Genomic DNA, 16,683 nt, shown 5'->3' with positions numbered 1-16,683 from the left:
ATTGTACTCAAAAAATTGTACCCTTGTTGTCTAGAGTATGTGGGGAGAAGACAAAGGAGGGAATGCTAGAATTCTGCAATTAGTGTTGATCTATCTGTAGAAGAAGGGATGAGGTAAATAAGGATTGGGGTGATAAATCCTGACAGTGCTTGGGGTGGGGTCATGAATAGGCAGCTCAGATGACTTGGTTCTATTTAAGATTTAGAAATCTGTAACATTTAACAAAGAAAGAGAAAGATGAAGTCTTGGGCTCAAGGATATGGTTTCTTAGATGGATTCCAAGGTTGTAATGATGAGGAGCTTGGTTCACCAGGAAGCTGACAAAAATCAACAAGGCTTATGTCCCACAACAGATCATTCATAGAGTATAAGGACATGAAAAATGTCAAATAGATAATATTAATATGAATATTTTAAAATTTTTAAGTGCATTGGTATATATGTGTTACTGAATTCTCAGCAAAGTAAAAAAAAAAAAACAGAATGAATGAATACAGTACCATGTAGATGTTATTAAAATTTCCCCCATTCTTTTCCCTTATCAGTTCTTCCATTCTGCCCACTTAACAGTTCAGATAGGTAACATCATGTCTCAGACAGATATGTGGGATAGCAATGGTAGTAGATGGTATTTTTATAGTGTCCACTATGTGCCAGACATTTTGCTAAGTGCTTTACAAATATTTTCTCATTGTTTTTTCACAACTTCAGAAGGTAGGTGCTAAGTGCTATCATTATTCCTACTGGCAGCCTAAACACTTCCTAAACTCCTTGTCTATGGGGAAAGAGAATGGGCATATTTTGCTCTTTATCCAGAAAACAGAAGACTCCAGTAATATCCACTCCTGAATTATGTATAGAATCTATCGTGATAGGGATTTGAATAGGTGAAATACCTACACACATATGTGTGTGTACATTTATATGAAGCATATAAAGAAATATACACATATATGTATATATACATATATATGAAGCACATACAGAAATTGAACTAATAACATCATTTTCTCTATTGTCTCTGCTTAAATGGCCTTTCACTTTCTTTAAGCGGAGACAATGGCTGTGCTTTTAACCATCCTTCCTCAGTCACTAGCAAGGATGGCAGGCTGGAAGCAATAAATAAAATAAAATAAAACAAAATAAAATAAAATAAAATAAAATAAAATAAAATAAAATAAAATAAAACAATATAATATAATATAATATAATATAATATAATATAATATAATATAATATAATATAATATAATATAATATAATATAATATAATATAATATAATATAATATAATATAATATAATATAATATAATATAATATAATATAGAAGAAATAAAGAAATAAAATTTAAAAATAAAGAAGGCCAACCAACTGAAAGTTATAAGACTGGTGCCATTTCTTCTTGCTTGGTGACTGTGTCAGCCTGTAGGCTAATGAGGTAATGAGGTTTATTCAGTTGAAACTCAATAAACCCTTCTCTATCACCTCTCTTTCTTGAGCATCCTGTCCTTGACCTACGGTTTCCTACCTGTACCAAGATTTCAGTTACTTCCTTGTCCCTTGTAGCTGTTGACTGGATGTTAAAGGATAAGCCTCTTGCTCTGTTATTTGCCTGGTGGTTACCACTGTCATCTCTCCCTTCTTTTTACTGGGTATAAGTTCAACCACTACAATTCAGCTTGAGGGTAGATTTGACCACAACTTGCATACTCTGTGTGTGTGTGAGCTCTGGATCAACAGAAACACTGGTAAATATTGCTATATACCAAAGAGATGTCAACTAGGGAAGAGAGATACAGTTTCCATCCTCAAAGGTGCCTCCTCACCTATATTGCTCATCCCAGGCTCACCTAGCACTACTGTTACTCACTCTCACCATGCAGTCTGCCCATCAAAACACACATACTGGTTTAATCCAAAACAGAGAAGCCTTCATCTTACTCCTTAGCCCCATAAATACTTTGGTGGAAGTGCCTGTGAAGTTAGCCTCTAATCAGCTCAGCTGTTTCCCATAGATCTGGGGCTTTGGAATTACCTCAGCAGAATCTTGCACAGGCTACACACCACCAATTACTGTTTCTCTCTGACCCCGCAAGCACCCCATTCTCCATACTATTCTGACATTTCTACTTTTCAGCATCCTTGTGATGTCATTGGTTCTCGCAGGACAAAGGACAACAACAACAAACAACAATATGATATGTATTGGCTGATTTCTGGAGGGTTTGACCCATTCATTACTCTGTATTGGGAAGCATCATGCCTCTTCCCTGCTGGTATTGTTGAAAACCACTCTGAGTCAGATGAGACAGGAGTGTTGGTACATAAAATATTTAAACTAAATTTTTGTGGTCATGTCAATCAAAATGGTGCCCAACTACTAGGTGTAGTGCTTAGATATAAGTACCAGGGAACATTTTTTTTTACTCATACTTTGGAGGTCTATGAAATTAATCTTTATTGAAAATCAAAATGGAGATGGAGCAATTGTGATAGTGATAGAGAATTAGCCCCAGTTAGGAAGACCTATTTTCAAGTCCTATCTCTGATACACTGGTGGCATGACCCTGTGCAAATTACTTAACTTCTTAGTGCCTCAGGCTACTCTCTGAGACTACAATTAATTATTCAGGTATTGATCTGTATAGGTAAAGGAGGTTTCTGATACCACTAAAATCATACCTCTTCACCTCCCCCATTCTAGCCCTACCCCCCTCGCAAATCAAAATAATAAGTCTATTGAATGTCAGGGTATGAATGATAGAATTGTTACAAACCATGAATCATGTCATCCCTGTTAGTTAACTCATGTTTTTGCCAACATTTTATGAAGCAATGAAACTCATTCCAGCACCAGTGAAAATGAACACCATCATGCCTCAGAAATGTGCATTTTTTTTTTTTTGGTGTGAAATTAACTGGGCATGACAATTCTTGACCATTACTTACTCTACAACATTAATCAGTGTCTTCACTAACTAGGCATGCAGAAACAAGCTGCGGGTTTTATAGAAATCTAAAAGGCATTTTTGAGTGACCATTATAAATGATCACAAACTGGTGATCTTCATTGATAAACTGTGTAAGTCGCTTTTTGTTTTTCCATACTGCTTTTTTCGAGGTTATTTCTTAACTCCCTGAGAAGATAACTCTAGAAGATTCACAGAAAGTAAATTAAGAAAGAATATGAATATACATATACATATAGATTTCATTTGATCATAATATCTTAGAATTTATTATCATAAATAATAAAAGTTTGGATCTATTGGTCTATAAATTCACAGAAAACAAAAGCAAAACTGTGCAGAGTGAATTCAAGGAATTTCCCATTTTATTTTGTGCTCAGTTGCTCCGTGCATTGCTATCAGTGCTATTGAGAGTTGGCATCATGTCTTAGATAGTGACGGTATTCTAAACTCTCTCTAAGCTCATTGTCATTCTGGTAAAGGAGAGTGGGCTGCAGGCATGCATGTGTCTTCTGTTTTCAGGTTCTCCCTTCTCCAATCTATTCTTTACACTGGCACCAAAAAGATCTTTCTAAGGCAGGGAAATGTCACACATTACATGCCTACCCCAAACTTTCACTGCTTCCCTATTGATTCAGTATATAACACATATTTCTCAAGTTGGTATTTAAGGCCCTTTGAATTTGGATGCCAACCTTCGTTTCTAGCAGTATTTCACATGCTACCCTTCACTAGACATTGCAGCCAAACTGCACTTTGGCTTAATAAATGCTTATTGATTGATTGGTATTACCCCTTCCACCTCTTTGCATTTGTACAGTTTGCCATACCTAAAAGACACTCCCTTTTAATTTTTCCTGTCTGAATATTTATCTTCCTCCCAGGCTCAATGCAATTTGATTCAATTTAATGTAAAAAAAAAATCTATTAAATTCTGACTATGTAGAAGGCACTGTCCTAGGTCAAGGTAAGATCTCACACATCACTTGCTATGTGATGTAGCCCCGGTTCCTTGAATCATCCAGATGCTAATACTGGTGGCATCTTCAAATTATCATATATACATACATGTGTGTATGTGTGTTTACACATACATACATATCATACACATATATTTATAGATATAGATGTATGTGTATATACACACACACACACATATATATAATTTGTTATTTAGTTGTTTTCAGTAGTGAATGACTCTTCATAACTCCACTTTGGGGTTTTATTGGTAAAGATACTGGAGTTTTTTGCCATTTTCTTCTCCAGATGAGGAAACTAAGACAAACAGGGTTAAATGACTTGCCCAAGGTCACACCGCTAGTACATTTCTGAAGCCACATTTGAACTCAGGGAGAAGAGTCTTACTGACTCCAGACCAGCACTCTATCCTCTGTAATACCTAGCTGATAGAGATGATAGATAGATTGGATAGATAGATATTTAGGTCTATGTTATATTCTCTACAAATATCCCTCCCATTCATACAGGCTTTCTCAAGACAGATGTTTCATTTTGGTATTTTTATATGAATTGCTAGTACATAGTATCTTAAATATTGTAGGCAGTGATTTTTTTTAATCGAGTTGAATTGAGGACTGCCCATTTCACTTGTGGACATCTCTTGATGTATTATCTTTCTCTTCCACCTTTTTATCAGGAAATTTTAGGTGTGCCTCTTGTATCGTTGTTAAAAATGTTGGGGGTAACTAGGTGGCACAGTAGATAGAGCACCAGCCCTGGAGTCAGGAGGACCTGAGTTTAAATCTGGTCTCAGACACTTAACACTTACTAGCTGTGTGACCCTGGGCAAGTCACTTAACCCCAATTACCTCACTAAAAAAAATTTAAAAATAAATTAATTAATTAAAAATTAAAAAAAAAAAAGTGTTGGACTAGATAAGGCCAAATACTGAACTCTACAGTGCTTTGAGGAAAGCTCTTTATAAACCTTAAAGGGATCTATAAATATGGTATGTTGTTATTATTACTGTAAACTTCCACTAGAGACCTTCCTTCAGACTGCTATCAATTTGCTAATTAAGGCTTTTGAGTTATGGTTGGTTAACCATCTAGAAATCCATCTGGCCTAAATTTCTCTAAATTATCCATTAGGATACCAAGAAAAATATTAAAAAGGCCTTGCTAAATATCCTATATATTTCAGTGGTAATACACATTTATATTTATATAGATTTACAAAAAGCATAGATAATAGCTTGATTTTACAGTTAAGGAAATTGAAACCATGAGAGGTTAAAAGACTTATCCAAGGTCACATAGCTAGTAAATGTCTGATGTGTAATTTGAACCTAGGTCTCCTGATTCCAAGTCTAGTGCTTGATCCATAAATCCACATGCTCATTCCCCCAACCTACTATTTTAGAAAAACAGATTAAAAAATGAAATTAATATAGTTTCTCAAATGACATCTTTATTGACTTCACTGTGACTTTGAAGATTCATTGCCTTTCTTTGTGAGTGTGTATTAACCAGTTGTCTAACAATCTGTTCTGAAGTTTTACTTGGAATTGTCATAAAGATCTCCAGCATCCAGAAACTATTTTTCTGATTTGGGAAATTGGTATTTTAAAAAAACTAAACTCTACCACACATCACCTTTCCCATTCTCTTAATTTCTCTGTGATTCCAAATTGTGATTCTCAGTTCTCATCAGTGATCGCAAAAAACCAATTCTCTCAGGACCCTGTGATATATTTCATTTAGTCTTGGACATGTGAACCTACTTAGTATTGCTAGTGTATCTTTTTAAAAAAATAATATCCTCAACTATTTGGGGTTCAATTCCCTTTTTACACATTTGTTGTGGCCTTTTTCAGTTCTAAGATTATTTTCCTTGAAAGAAAAGATAGATGCAAATTAAGGTTTGGACATTGTAAAATGTCATAAATGGCCATGTACTACAATAAATTGCCCTCTCTCACTCCAACTCTCTCACTTATTTTCAATTTCCCCCTCTCTACCAGCTCATTTCCTACCTTTCTATAAACACACCCATATCTTAATTGATCTTCCTATCCCTGCTGAATATCAGCCCCTTGTAGCTAAACTCCTAGAAAAGACCATCCACAATAGGTTTCTCCCCTTTTTCTCTTCCTATCATCTTATGATCTGGCTTCTGACCTCATCATCCCATAAAACTGCTCTCTCCAGTTACTAATGGTGTCTTAGTTGCCAAGTCCAGTAGCCTTTTCTCAATCCTCATCCTCCTTGAGCTCTTGGAAGCCCCTGACACTTTTTATTTTAGAATTTTAGAATTTTATTGTCCCAAATTACATGTAAATACAAATTTTGACATCATTTTTTTCTTTTGCTTTCAAAGTAAGTTTTATTCCTTCATTGAAGTTTTATGGTTGAATAGGAATGCCAATATCATTCACTTTGGTTCAATGCTGTCTAACGGCTCAGCAGCAAAGCGCCAGGAAACTACAGCTGGAGCAGCAAGGAATCTGCTCAAACCTTCTGCCAGAGATAAATGCCAGCATTGGCACTCACTGCAGACTAACTCCTTTTACAATTCTAGAACACTCCCTTTTAACAGGAGCATACATTTACTGGCACCCAGTGCAAATGAAGTTCTTAGAATTGAACAATGGCACTAAGGCCTAAAAAGCTCAGGAGGTCCGATGAACTCTTGCCATCCACATCCGTTAGTCTTAATTCAATATTATCTTCTGAGAAAATCCCATTCATTCTCTGAGCACACCAAGGCACAAAGGCCTGTGCTGCAGCCTCTAAGACCCTTCTTCCCAGGTTGTCAGAAGTTAATGGCTATTGCCAGTTAGACATTTGACCTTGGAATCAAAGCGAGTCTTAGCTTGATGACATTTTTCCTCCCTCCAGGGCCCATATCATCATGGTGCCACCCATGGAGAAAGAGGAGTATTTAACTCCAGAGGAAAGAGCACTCGTGTTCCACTTGAGGCCTAAATTTTTCTCTCCTCTAATTCATTTAGATTTGGGGACATGAAGAAGTAAAGAAATATCAAAATATACCAATGAACAAGGGTCAATTACTTTTAATTAAAGGAGGGATTAAAAATGCACCCTGCTCAGAATTAGAGCCTCATGGATTTGAATGAGGAATTTCTGGAGAGAAATAGTTCTGAACATAACCAAAAGCCAGTATTTTCTCAGCTCAGGGGAAAAACCTCCAGCTGTATGCATTGGTGATTTGGAATCTGGAGAAGATCTGGCCAAAGGCAAAGCCACAATGACAGAAGTGGCCCCAAGTCATCATTAATTCCAAGGAATGCCAATTACAAGAAGAAAACTCTCCTACCCACCCCACCCACCCCACCCCAGTACTCCAGATTTCACTCTTCACTCCTACATATGTAAGTCTCTCCTGGCCAAAATCCTGCTGGCCCCAAACAACCCCATAACTTTACAATGCTTTCCCACCTGGCTGCAGGTCTTCAGGTTCCTGACACCAGGTACCCCGTGGTCTTCCCCAAACCCTCTCTCAGTGCTCTTCTGTCTCAATGCTGTCCATGTGCTGTGAGTCTTGTGAGCTCCACGAGTGTAGGGACTGTCTTATCTTCATAATCCCAGTGCAGTGTCCAACATATAACAGGTGCTTAAGAAATGCTGACTTGGTAGCTAGGAATGCCATGGCTGGGGTAGTCTGGGGCTCTTGATATGTCCTGACACTAGCAGAATTTAGTTTGTAGGCTTTGCAGATTTTTTATTTTTAAACCAACCAACCAACCAACCAGAACTGCTGAAGTTTGCATGCATAATGGTACATCTGCCCTGTCTCCTTCCCAGGCCTCCCTCCCATCCCGGCACTCACCCCTCTGCCTATACTTCTGTGGTAGATGCATAGCCCCACTCTCCACCCAAAGTTAAGAGTGAAAGCTCACTTCCACTAACATAAGAAAGCAGAGTCTCAGGGAATTGGATGTGAGCAAAAATGTGGAGAGCAGGATGAAGAAGCAGGGATTTCTACTGAACTTTTGTACCATACCAAATAATGACTGGCTTAGCAAAGAAAAACCTCCAAAGTGAGAAGCAGCATCAACTATAAAGGAACACGACTGAACAGGTAGACCGACTCTCCATTGTGAGTCCTCCGGGTGGCTTTGGCCAGGATCTTAGAGATATCGATCACCTGTATTTTGGGGCAATGCTTCATCTTGTCTTCCTGAGGTATTGTGTTTGTGATGACAACTACCTCAAAGCAGGAGTGGTTAATTCGAGAAATGGCTGGACCAGAAAAAATTCCATGAGTAAGAATGGTGTAGACTTTGGTGGCTCCAGCTGACAGGAGTTTATCTGCTGCCTGACAGTACCACAAGTATCAGCCATGCCATCCACTAGAATGGCTACTCAGTCCTTGACATCTCCCACCAACACCATTCGGTCCATTTCACTGGCCTTCTTCCACTCTTTGTGAATCAGAGCAAAGTCAACATTCACTCAGTCTTGCAACTGAAGTCACTCTTAGCTCCGCCAGCATAAAGGGATACGATACAGCAACAGGTCTTCCATTCGGCAATGTTCTCCCTTATCCACTTCAGGACAGCCGGCTCAGCATATAAGTTATCCACTGGGATATCAAAAAAAACCCTGAATCTGAGAGGCATGAAGGTCCATGGTGATTATATGATCTGCTCCTGCTACAGACAGCATATTTACCACAAACTTGGCTGAGATCGGGGCTCAGCTTTTGTCCTTTTTTGTCCTGCCAGGCATAAGGGAAACAAGGGATAACAGCGGTGTCTCGGCTTGCTGAGGCCATCTTGCAGGCATTGATCATGATGAGCTCCATCAGATTGTCATTGATTTCGCCACAACTGCTCTGCACAATGTAGACATCCTCTCCTCAGACACTTTCTCCAATTTCCACACACATCTCCTGGTTACTGAATTTCTTCTTCAACACCTTGCCCGGTTCCAGGCTCAGACGGTTGGTGATCTTCATCTTCGCCCTGCGCTGCTTGCTGGCCTGACATCGGCGACCGCTGCGGGGGACCGAGGAGGGTAGCGGGGGAAAGGGGGGGTAAGGCAAGGCTGGGGAGAGGTGAGTCGGCAGCAAAAGCGTACTCAGCACGGCTCCTCCAACATCAATTTTTTGACTGTGTTCCAAATTCTCTTCCACTCTCCCTCCCCCCCCCCCCAACTCAAGCAATTAAATATAAGCTATATATGGGCAGTCATGCAAAACATTTCCACATCAGCCAGGTTGTGAAAGAACAGACAAAAAGAAAACTTCAGATGAACGAAGTAACAAAAAATTATGCTTCAATCAGTATTCAGACACCATCAGTTCTCTCTTTGTAGATGAACTATATTTTTCCTAAGACCTCAGAGTTATCTTGGATCTTTGCATTGCTGAAAATAAGCAAGTCATGCACAGCAGATCATCTTACAGAATTGCTGTTATTTTGTATACAGTACATTTCACATTACAAGAGCTCATGTAGGTCTTTCTGATAGTATCCTGCTCATCATTCTTTTCATAGTAAACTACATTTATATAGTAATTTAAAGAGAAATTTCCTTACAATAAATCCATGAGGTTTATTCTTGCAACAACAGTAATAGATACCACTTATATAGTACCTTATACCTGACAAACAATTTTCTTTACAATAGCCCAGCAAAGTAAGTACCATACCTTTCATCATCATCATCATTAATCATTCGTCAGTCCTCATCAATCAATCCTCATCTTCATCCAATCATCATCAATCCATCAATCAATCAATCACAATCATCTTACATTACTCTTGCCTCTGCTTTATCATTTTTTCACAATTACTATTGCTGTTTCCTCTCCATCCTATTTCTTTCCCCACATTTGCTCTATTTTCTATCTTCTTTCACCCTATCTTTCCTCAAAAGTGATTTGCTGTTGACTTCCCCCTCCCCTAATCTGCCCTCCCTTCTTTCACCTTTCCCTCATTATCCCCTTCCCCTCCTACTTTTCTGCAGGATTAGATACATTACTCTACTCAATTGAGTCAACTCTGATGAGATCAAGGTCTTTGAACAAATTCTGATGATTGTAAGGCTCATTCACTGCCCTATTCCTCCCCCATCTCCCCCCCCACACACACACTCCATAAGCCCTTTCCTGATACTTTCATGTAGAATTTCATCCCATTCTACCTCTCCCCTTGCCCCTCCCCAAGTGAAATCCTCTCACCCCTCAATTTTACCCTAAAGATGTCATCATGGAGCAGCTAGGTGACACAGTGGACAAAGGAAACACCCTGGACCCAGGAAGAACTGAGCCCAAATTCAGCCTTAGACACAACATATTCAATCACTGTACGGCCCTGGGCATGCCACCCAACCCTCACCACACCACCAAAAAAATTATAAAAAATAAATGCTTTACAGATATCATCCCTTCATAATCAATCCCCCCCACCCTGTGCCCTCTGTCTAAATTTATCCCTATCATCTGCCCTAATACTGAGAAAGTTCTTATGAGTTAGATGTATCATCTTCCCATGTAGGAATGTAAACAGTTTAACCTTTTAATATCCTTCTTTATTTCTTTTTCCTGTTTACCTTTTTATGCTTCTCTAGGGTCTTGTATTTGAAAGTCAAATTTTCTTTTCAGTTCAGGTCTTTTCCTCACAAATACCTGAAAGTCCTCTTTTTCATTGAAGTCCCAATTTCCCCCTGAAGGATTATATTTAGTTTTTCTGAGTAGGTGATTCTTGGTTGTAATCCCAATTCCTTTGCCCTCTGGAATATTGCATTCCATGCCCTCCAGTACTTTAATGTAGAAGCTGATAGATCTTGTGCTATCCTGACTCTGACTCCAAAGTACTTGAATTGTTTATTTCTGGCTGCTTGCAATATTTTCTCCTTGACCTAGGAGCTCTGGAATTTGGCTATAATATTCCTGGGAGTTTTCCTTTTAGGATCCCTTTCGGGAGGTGATTTGTGGATTCTTTCAATTTCTATCTTACCTTCTGTTTCTAGAATATCAGGCAAATTTTCCCAGACAGTTTCATGGAAGATGATGCCTAAGCTCTTGTTTTGATCATGATTTTCAGGTATTCCAATCATTTTAAAATTATCTCTCCTGGATCTATTTTCCAGGTCAGCTGTTTTTCCAAGAAGCTATTTCACATTGCCCTCCATTTTTTATTCATTTGGGTTTGCTTTGTTGTGTCTTCGTTTTTCATAAATTCGTTAGCTTCCATTTGTTCAATTCTAATTCTTAGGCAATTATTTTCTTCAGAGAGCTTTTCCATTTGTCTTTTCAAGCTGTTGATTTTTTCTCTTGACTTTCCTATATCACTTCTCTTTCCATTTTTTCTTGTACCTCTCTTACTTTATCTTCAAAGTCCTTTTTGAGCACCTCTTTGGCCTGAGACCAATTCATATTTTTCTTGGAGGCTTTGGATATAGGAGCCCTGACATTGCTATCCTCTTCTGAGCATGCACCTCGATCTTTCTTGTCACTAAAGAAACTTTCTATGATTGCATCTTTCTCTGTCTGCTCATCTTGCCCACCTATTTCTTGACTTGTAACTCCTTCTTAAAGTGGGGTACTACTTCCAAGCTGCACTGTCCCAAGCTTCAGGGGGTACCAGGTGGTACAATTTAAGTTGTGGCAGGTTCTTCATTTGCCTGGCCTGTGCTTTGGTCTGTAAATAACACCAGGGCTACTTGCTCTTCAACCAGAAAACAAAATTTTTGTTTCCCTGGGTTGATAGCTCCAGTGGGCCTGTGCCCCTCTCCCACCTAGGCTGCCACCACTCAAGGCTGCTTCCTGATTCGCCAGCAGAGACCCATAATCTCCTCCTTGCCAACCACTCAGCCCTCTCACCAGACTGAGTTTAATTCCAGAAGAAGCTGGTGCTATAGCCAATTCAGAGACTCTGAAGGTTTCTTTCTGTGGTGCAGCCTTCCTGGCCCTGGAACTATGTTGGCATTACCTCAAAGTTAGGTTCCACTCCCATTCCTGCCAACCTTCTAAGACATCTTTGGATGGAAAATAATCTCACCCTGTCCTTTTGTGTGTTCTGCTGCTCCAGGTATTGTCTTATTGCATTATTTGAAGGGATTTGGAGGGATTTGGGGGAGAGCTCCAAGGAGTCACTGCCTATCTTCCACCATCTTGGCTCTGCCACCACTGACACTTTTGATCACTCTCTCCTCTTTGATACTTTATTCTCTCCAGGTTTTCAGGATACCATTCTCTCCTGATTTTCCTCCTACCTGAGTGCTCTTTCCCTGTGTCCTTTGGTGGGTCCTCATATGGGTTTATCTACTGACTGACTGATAATCAAAAGTCAATTCTGTTTATGTGATCATATGTGTGTAAAATCCCTTAACTGCTGCTTTTTTTTATATGGGGTATGTAATTCCCAAATAAATACTTCAACTTCTACTTACATGCTGGTCTTTCTAAGGTTTTCACTTCATCATCTGATACTCTTCCTTTTCCTTTACCAGTTTTCCAGGTCAAGTAACCCTACTAGAGGTTCAAAATATCATTCAATCAATATGCATTTATTATGTGCTATGTTTCACTGTGGCAAGCTCTGGAAATACAAATAAAAATAAGACATAAAAAAAGAGTACATAGTATAATGGGGGAAGACTACAAATAAAAGAGAACTGAAAGGGGTTGGAGAGGAAGGTACTGAGAGTCAGGATATAAGAGAGTAGTCCAAAGGAATATAGCCAAATGGAAAATGAAGAAATTGCTAGTCTGGGAACTCTTTTTAACTGGCATTTTTAAAAGGAACTCTCTTTTCTGTCCACCAATCAGAGGGACTTCAGGGGCAAAGGGAACTGATGAGGTATGAATACCAAATTTGATGTAATTTGCAGGATGATTAGGTTTCTGTTGGCATGATAGAGGAATCCAAAGGAATGTAGCCTGGTGGGATATGTGAGTGATAAAAGAAGGAACTACTTTAGAAGCTGGAATGAGTAGTAAGAAGTTAGGGAAAAGGTCATATGTAGCTCTCTGTGTGTCTGTATGTGAGTAGAGACCTTTCTTTTAATGGAAAGAGGATTGGAACAGGAGTCAAGAGATCCAGGTTCCAATCCTATCTCTTCTTTTAAATCACTGGGTGATTTTAGGCAAATTACTTAACCTCTCTGTTCCCAACACTCTGTTTGGAAGATGAGAGTGTTAGACTTCAGGGTCCCTTTAGATCTAAAATTAAGCTTTCTGCATTTGGAATATTTAAACATAAGGAACTTATAGTGCTAAGAATACATGGTACAAAAATAAAAATTTATAATGTTAAGATTGGAAAAGCAGAACTAAAGTTTCTTTCTGGGTTACTGACTTCCCTAAATTTTGGATCATTTCAGTGCATTGTGGGTGAGTTTGCCACGCAAAGTTTGCCAAATTTAAATTTGAAACTGTCATTTTTTGGCATTGAGCTGTTGAGATTTAAAAGAAATACAGGTTGTCTAAAAAGTCATATTGCAGTTTTAAGTTTAGTAGCTTAAAACTGCATCAAGGCTTTTGGGATAGCCCGTATATATAGAAATGAATAATCCTACATATATGAATTTTGTTTATTTTTTTAATTTTAGGAGACTCAATGAGAATATATTTCTGGATGAACATTATCTAATTTCCAATGTAAATAACTATGATTATCATACATTGAGAATTATATTTGTATTACCTCCTTACATACTGAGGTTTTCCTTTTTGTAGGTTCTGGTATCTGACAGTATCACCCCATTAAGAAGTCAAAGGGGGTAATTACTGGTACAAAGTAATCCACCATTCAAATCAACCTAACAAATATTTATTAACTTCTAGCTCTTTGATAGAACCTGGATATAGAAAGGCAAAAATAGATCATATTCTTCAAGGAAGTTAGATTTCAATAGAGGAGGGAAGATATAGCATATTCACAAATAAATACAAAATAATCAATGCAGGAGCAAACATTAAGAACTGGAGGCATCAGGTCAGTTTTAATGGAGGAGGTGGAGTTTGAACTTTACCTTGAAGGAAGGTAAAGATTCTGGGAGGTTTAAATACGGAAGAAGTTTATTCCACGTATGGGGAAGACTTGTACAAATACCAAGTTGGGAGATGGAATATCAAGTTTGGGGAATAGTTAGTAATTATTCCATCATAATGTACATCAAGGCAACTAATGTGAAAAAAGTAGGTCATAGGCAGATTTGGGAGAGCATTAAATATCAGACTAAGGAATTTGCCTTTTCGAGTTTTTGTGGCAGGGATAAAACATGGTCATACTAGTGCCTTAGGAAAATTACTCTGACAGCTAGATTGAAGAGAGGTTGTAAATAGAGAACCTGGAAGTAGGGGAAACAAATTAGGAGGTTATTACAATAATTCCAGTGGTTAGGTCTTGAACTATTATGGTAGTTCTTCAAAAAGAGGGAAGGGAAAAGATTCAAAAAGTGTTGTGGAGGTAGATTAAAGAAGGCTTGACAACTGATTAGACACTGAATTGTGAAGGAAAGGGAAGACCCAAAGTTAATGCCAAAGTTATATATCTGGATGACTGGAAAAGTAAAGATGCCTTTAATACAAATAAGAAAGTTTGGAGAATGGATGGATTTAGGGAGAAATAGAATGAGTTCTGGTTTTGAACATGCTGAGTTTGAGATGCCAGTGAGATGTGTAGATGGGGATCTCTAGCAAGCATTTGGCAGTGTGGGACAGTAAAGGAGAGAGCCCAGGATAGGATGTATAGATTTAGCACCCATGTGTACTGGAGAGAGATGAAACTTGAACCCAAAGAAGATGAGAAAATAACAAGGCCAGAGAATGTAGAGAGAGGGTATCAAGTGGAAAGCTAGGGTGCTCCCTCAAAATGTAAGGAGAAATCAAGGAAGGCTTCCAACATGGGGGTATGGAGCCTTCTTTCTTTCTTTCTTTCTTTCTTTCTTTCTTTCTTTCTTTCTTTCTTTCTTTCTTTCTTTCTTTCTTTCTTTCTTTCTTTCTTTCTTTCTTTCTTTCTTTCTTTCTTTCTTTCTTTCTTTCTTTCTTTCTTTCTTTCTTTCTTTCTTTCTTTCTTTCTTTCTTTCTTTCTTTCTTTCTTTCTTTCTCCCTAAACTAAATTACAAAAGTAGGCATGTGTGTTCCAATTACTTCTCTGCCTCCCTACTTGCTTACCTCTTTTCCCCTGCACCAGGTACCCTATATCTTAATTCTGTCCCAAAGCTTATCCCCATCTTACCTTCTGAAGTGTCACATACTACAAAATTACACAACATTTTCCCACAAAAATCCAACAAATTTTGTTTTTCAAATGCTGCTGATGAGAGCTAAGTGTTGATGTGATTGTTTGAAGAAGGTAATTCATATAAAGGTGTGAATGACTGATGCTCCTGGTGGTCCTTTAAAAGATGACCTAATTCACCCCAATTAATCTTCAAAGGCACAATATGTGGAATAGAAATTTTTGAACAGAGCACCCTTCTAGGTGCACTTGTTTATTACACATCAAGCAACCCCTATGTAGTAGTACCATATGAGTAACTAAATGGATCTGTGAACTTACTGATTTCAGTGTGCCCTCTCAAGACACAGAGTACAACCTACTGATGTCTGCCTATCTTGTATGACTCTTGTCCATATCCCCCCCAAGATGGCTCCATACCCCCATGTTGGAAGCCTTCCTCAATTTCTCCTTACATTTTGAGGGAGTACCCTAGCTTTCCACCTGATACCCCCTTTTTCTTGATACATGAGTAATCTCACAGAAAATGCTTTGGGGATGCCTTCTACCCCAGTTGTTTTTCCAGACTTCCTCATGGGTTGTTCATTGCCACCCACTCACATTTACCAAATGGATCTCCATTTCCCTCTGTGGGATATCACTTTTAGTTTTGTAGAGGCAGTTATGCTTGATCTCATAAAGCAATATTGGCAGGGTATTAGTGTTAAAAATATGGGATTTTACTTTCATAGGAATCTTGAAGTTAGTCAGTTTTCCAAATTCCTATTCTAATGCCTCACTGAGGCATAAAAGTGACCCTTGGTTCTTGAAGGCTATGCCAGCAGAGCATAAGCTCTAGCTGTTCTTCACTTGTGTCCGACTCTTCATGACTCTGTGGACCATACTGTCCATGGGGTTTTCTTGGCAAAGATACTGCATGGCTTTCCATTTCCTTCTTTAGTACGGGACTTCTTAAACTTTTTCCACTCACAACCCCTTTTCACCCAAGAAATTTTTATGTGACCTCAGGTATATAGGTGTATATATAATAGGTATAGGTATTGGTAACCTTTTACTGTTGGCAAATTTTTCACAACTCTCATATTCAGTTATGTGACCCACAGTTTAAGAAGCTTTGCTCTAGTAGATTAAGGCAAACAGGTTAAGTGACCAGTCCAATCACACAGCTAGTAAGTATGTGAGGTTGGATTTCAACTCAGGTCCTCCTGACTCCAGGACTGGTGATCTCTCCACTGCACCACCCAGCTACCTACATAGTAACTCTTTGAAGTAGGTGCTATTACCATCATCCTCATTTTATAGATGATAAAATGTATACTATATATGGGTAAAGGAATTCCTCAAAGAGACACAGCAAATTAGCATCTGAAATTGAATTTAAATTTAGGATTTACTGATCTTAAACCTAATGTTATATTCACTATATGGTAGTACTTTTTTGTTTTTGTTTTTGTTTTTTTGGTGGGGCAATGAGGGTTAAGTGACTTGCCCAGGGTCACAAAGCTAGTAGGTGTCAAGTGTCTGAGGCTAGATTTG

General features: G+C 38.5%; 1 protein-coding gene and 1 pseudogene across 3 annotated transcripts in view; one reads left to right on the top strand and one right to left on the bottom strand.

Annotated features, from left to right (window-relative positions):
• Nucleotides 1–16,683, top strand: part of MACROD2 (mono-ADP ribosylhydrolase 2) — a 2,303,223-nt gene that overhangs the window by 1,344,960 nt on the left and 941,580 nt on the right. The window lies entirely within an intron of this gene.
• On the bottom strand, nt 8,010–8,912 carry LOC122742535 (annotated as a pseudogene).

Source organism: Dromiciops gliroides, chromosome 2 (genome assembly GCF_019393635.1).
Source record: "Dromiciops gliroides isolate mDroGli1 chromosome 2, mDroGli1.pri, whole genome shotgun sequence".
Taxonomy (NCBI): domain Eukaryota; kingdom Metazoa; phylum Chordata; class Mammalia; order Microbiotheria; family Microbiotheriidae; genus Dromiciops; species Dromiciops gliroides.
The sequence above is the reverse complement of the archived record's forward strand: the minus strand, read 5'-3'. Positions and strand labels throughout refer to the sequence as shown.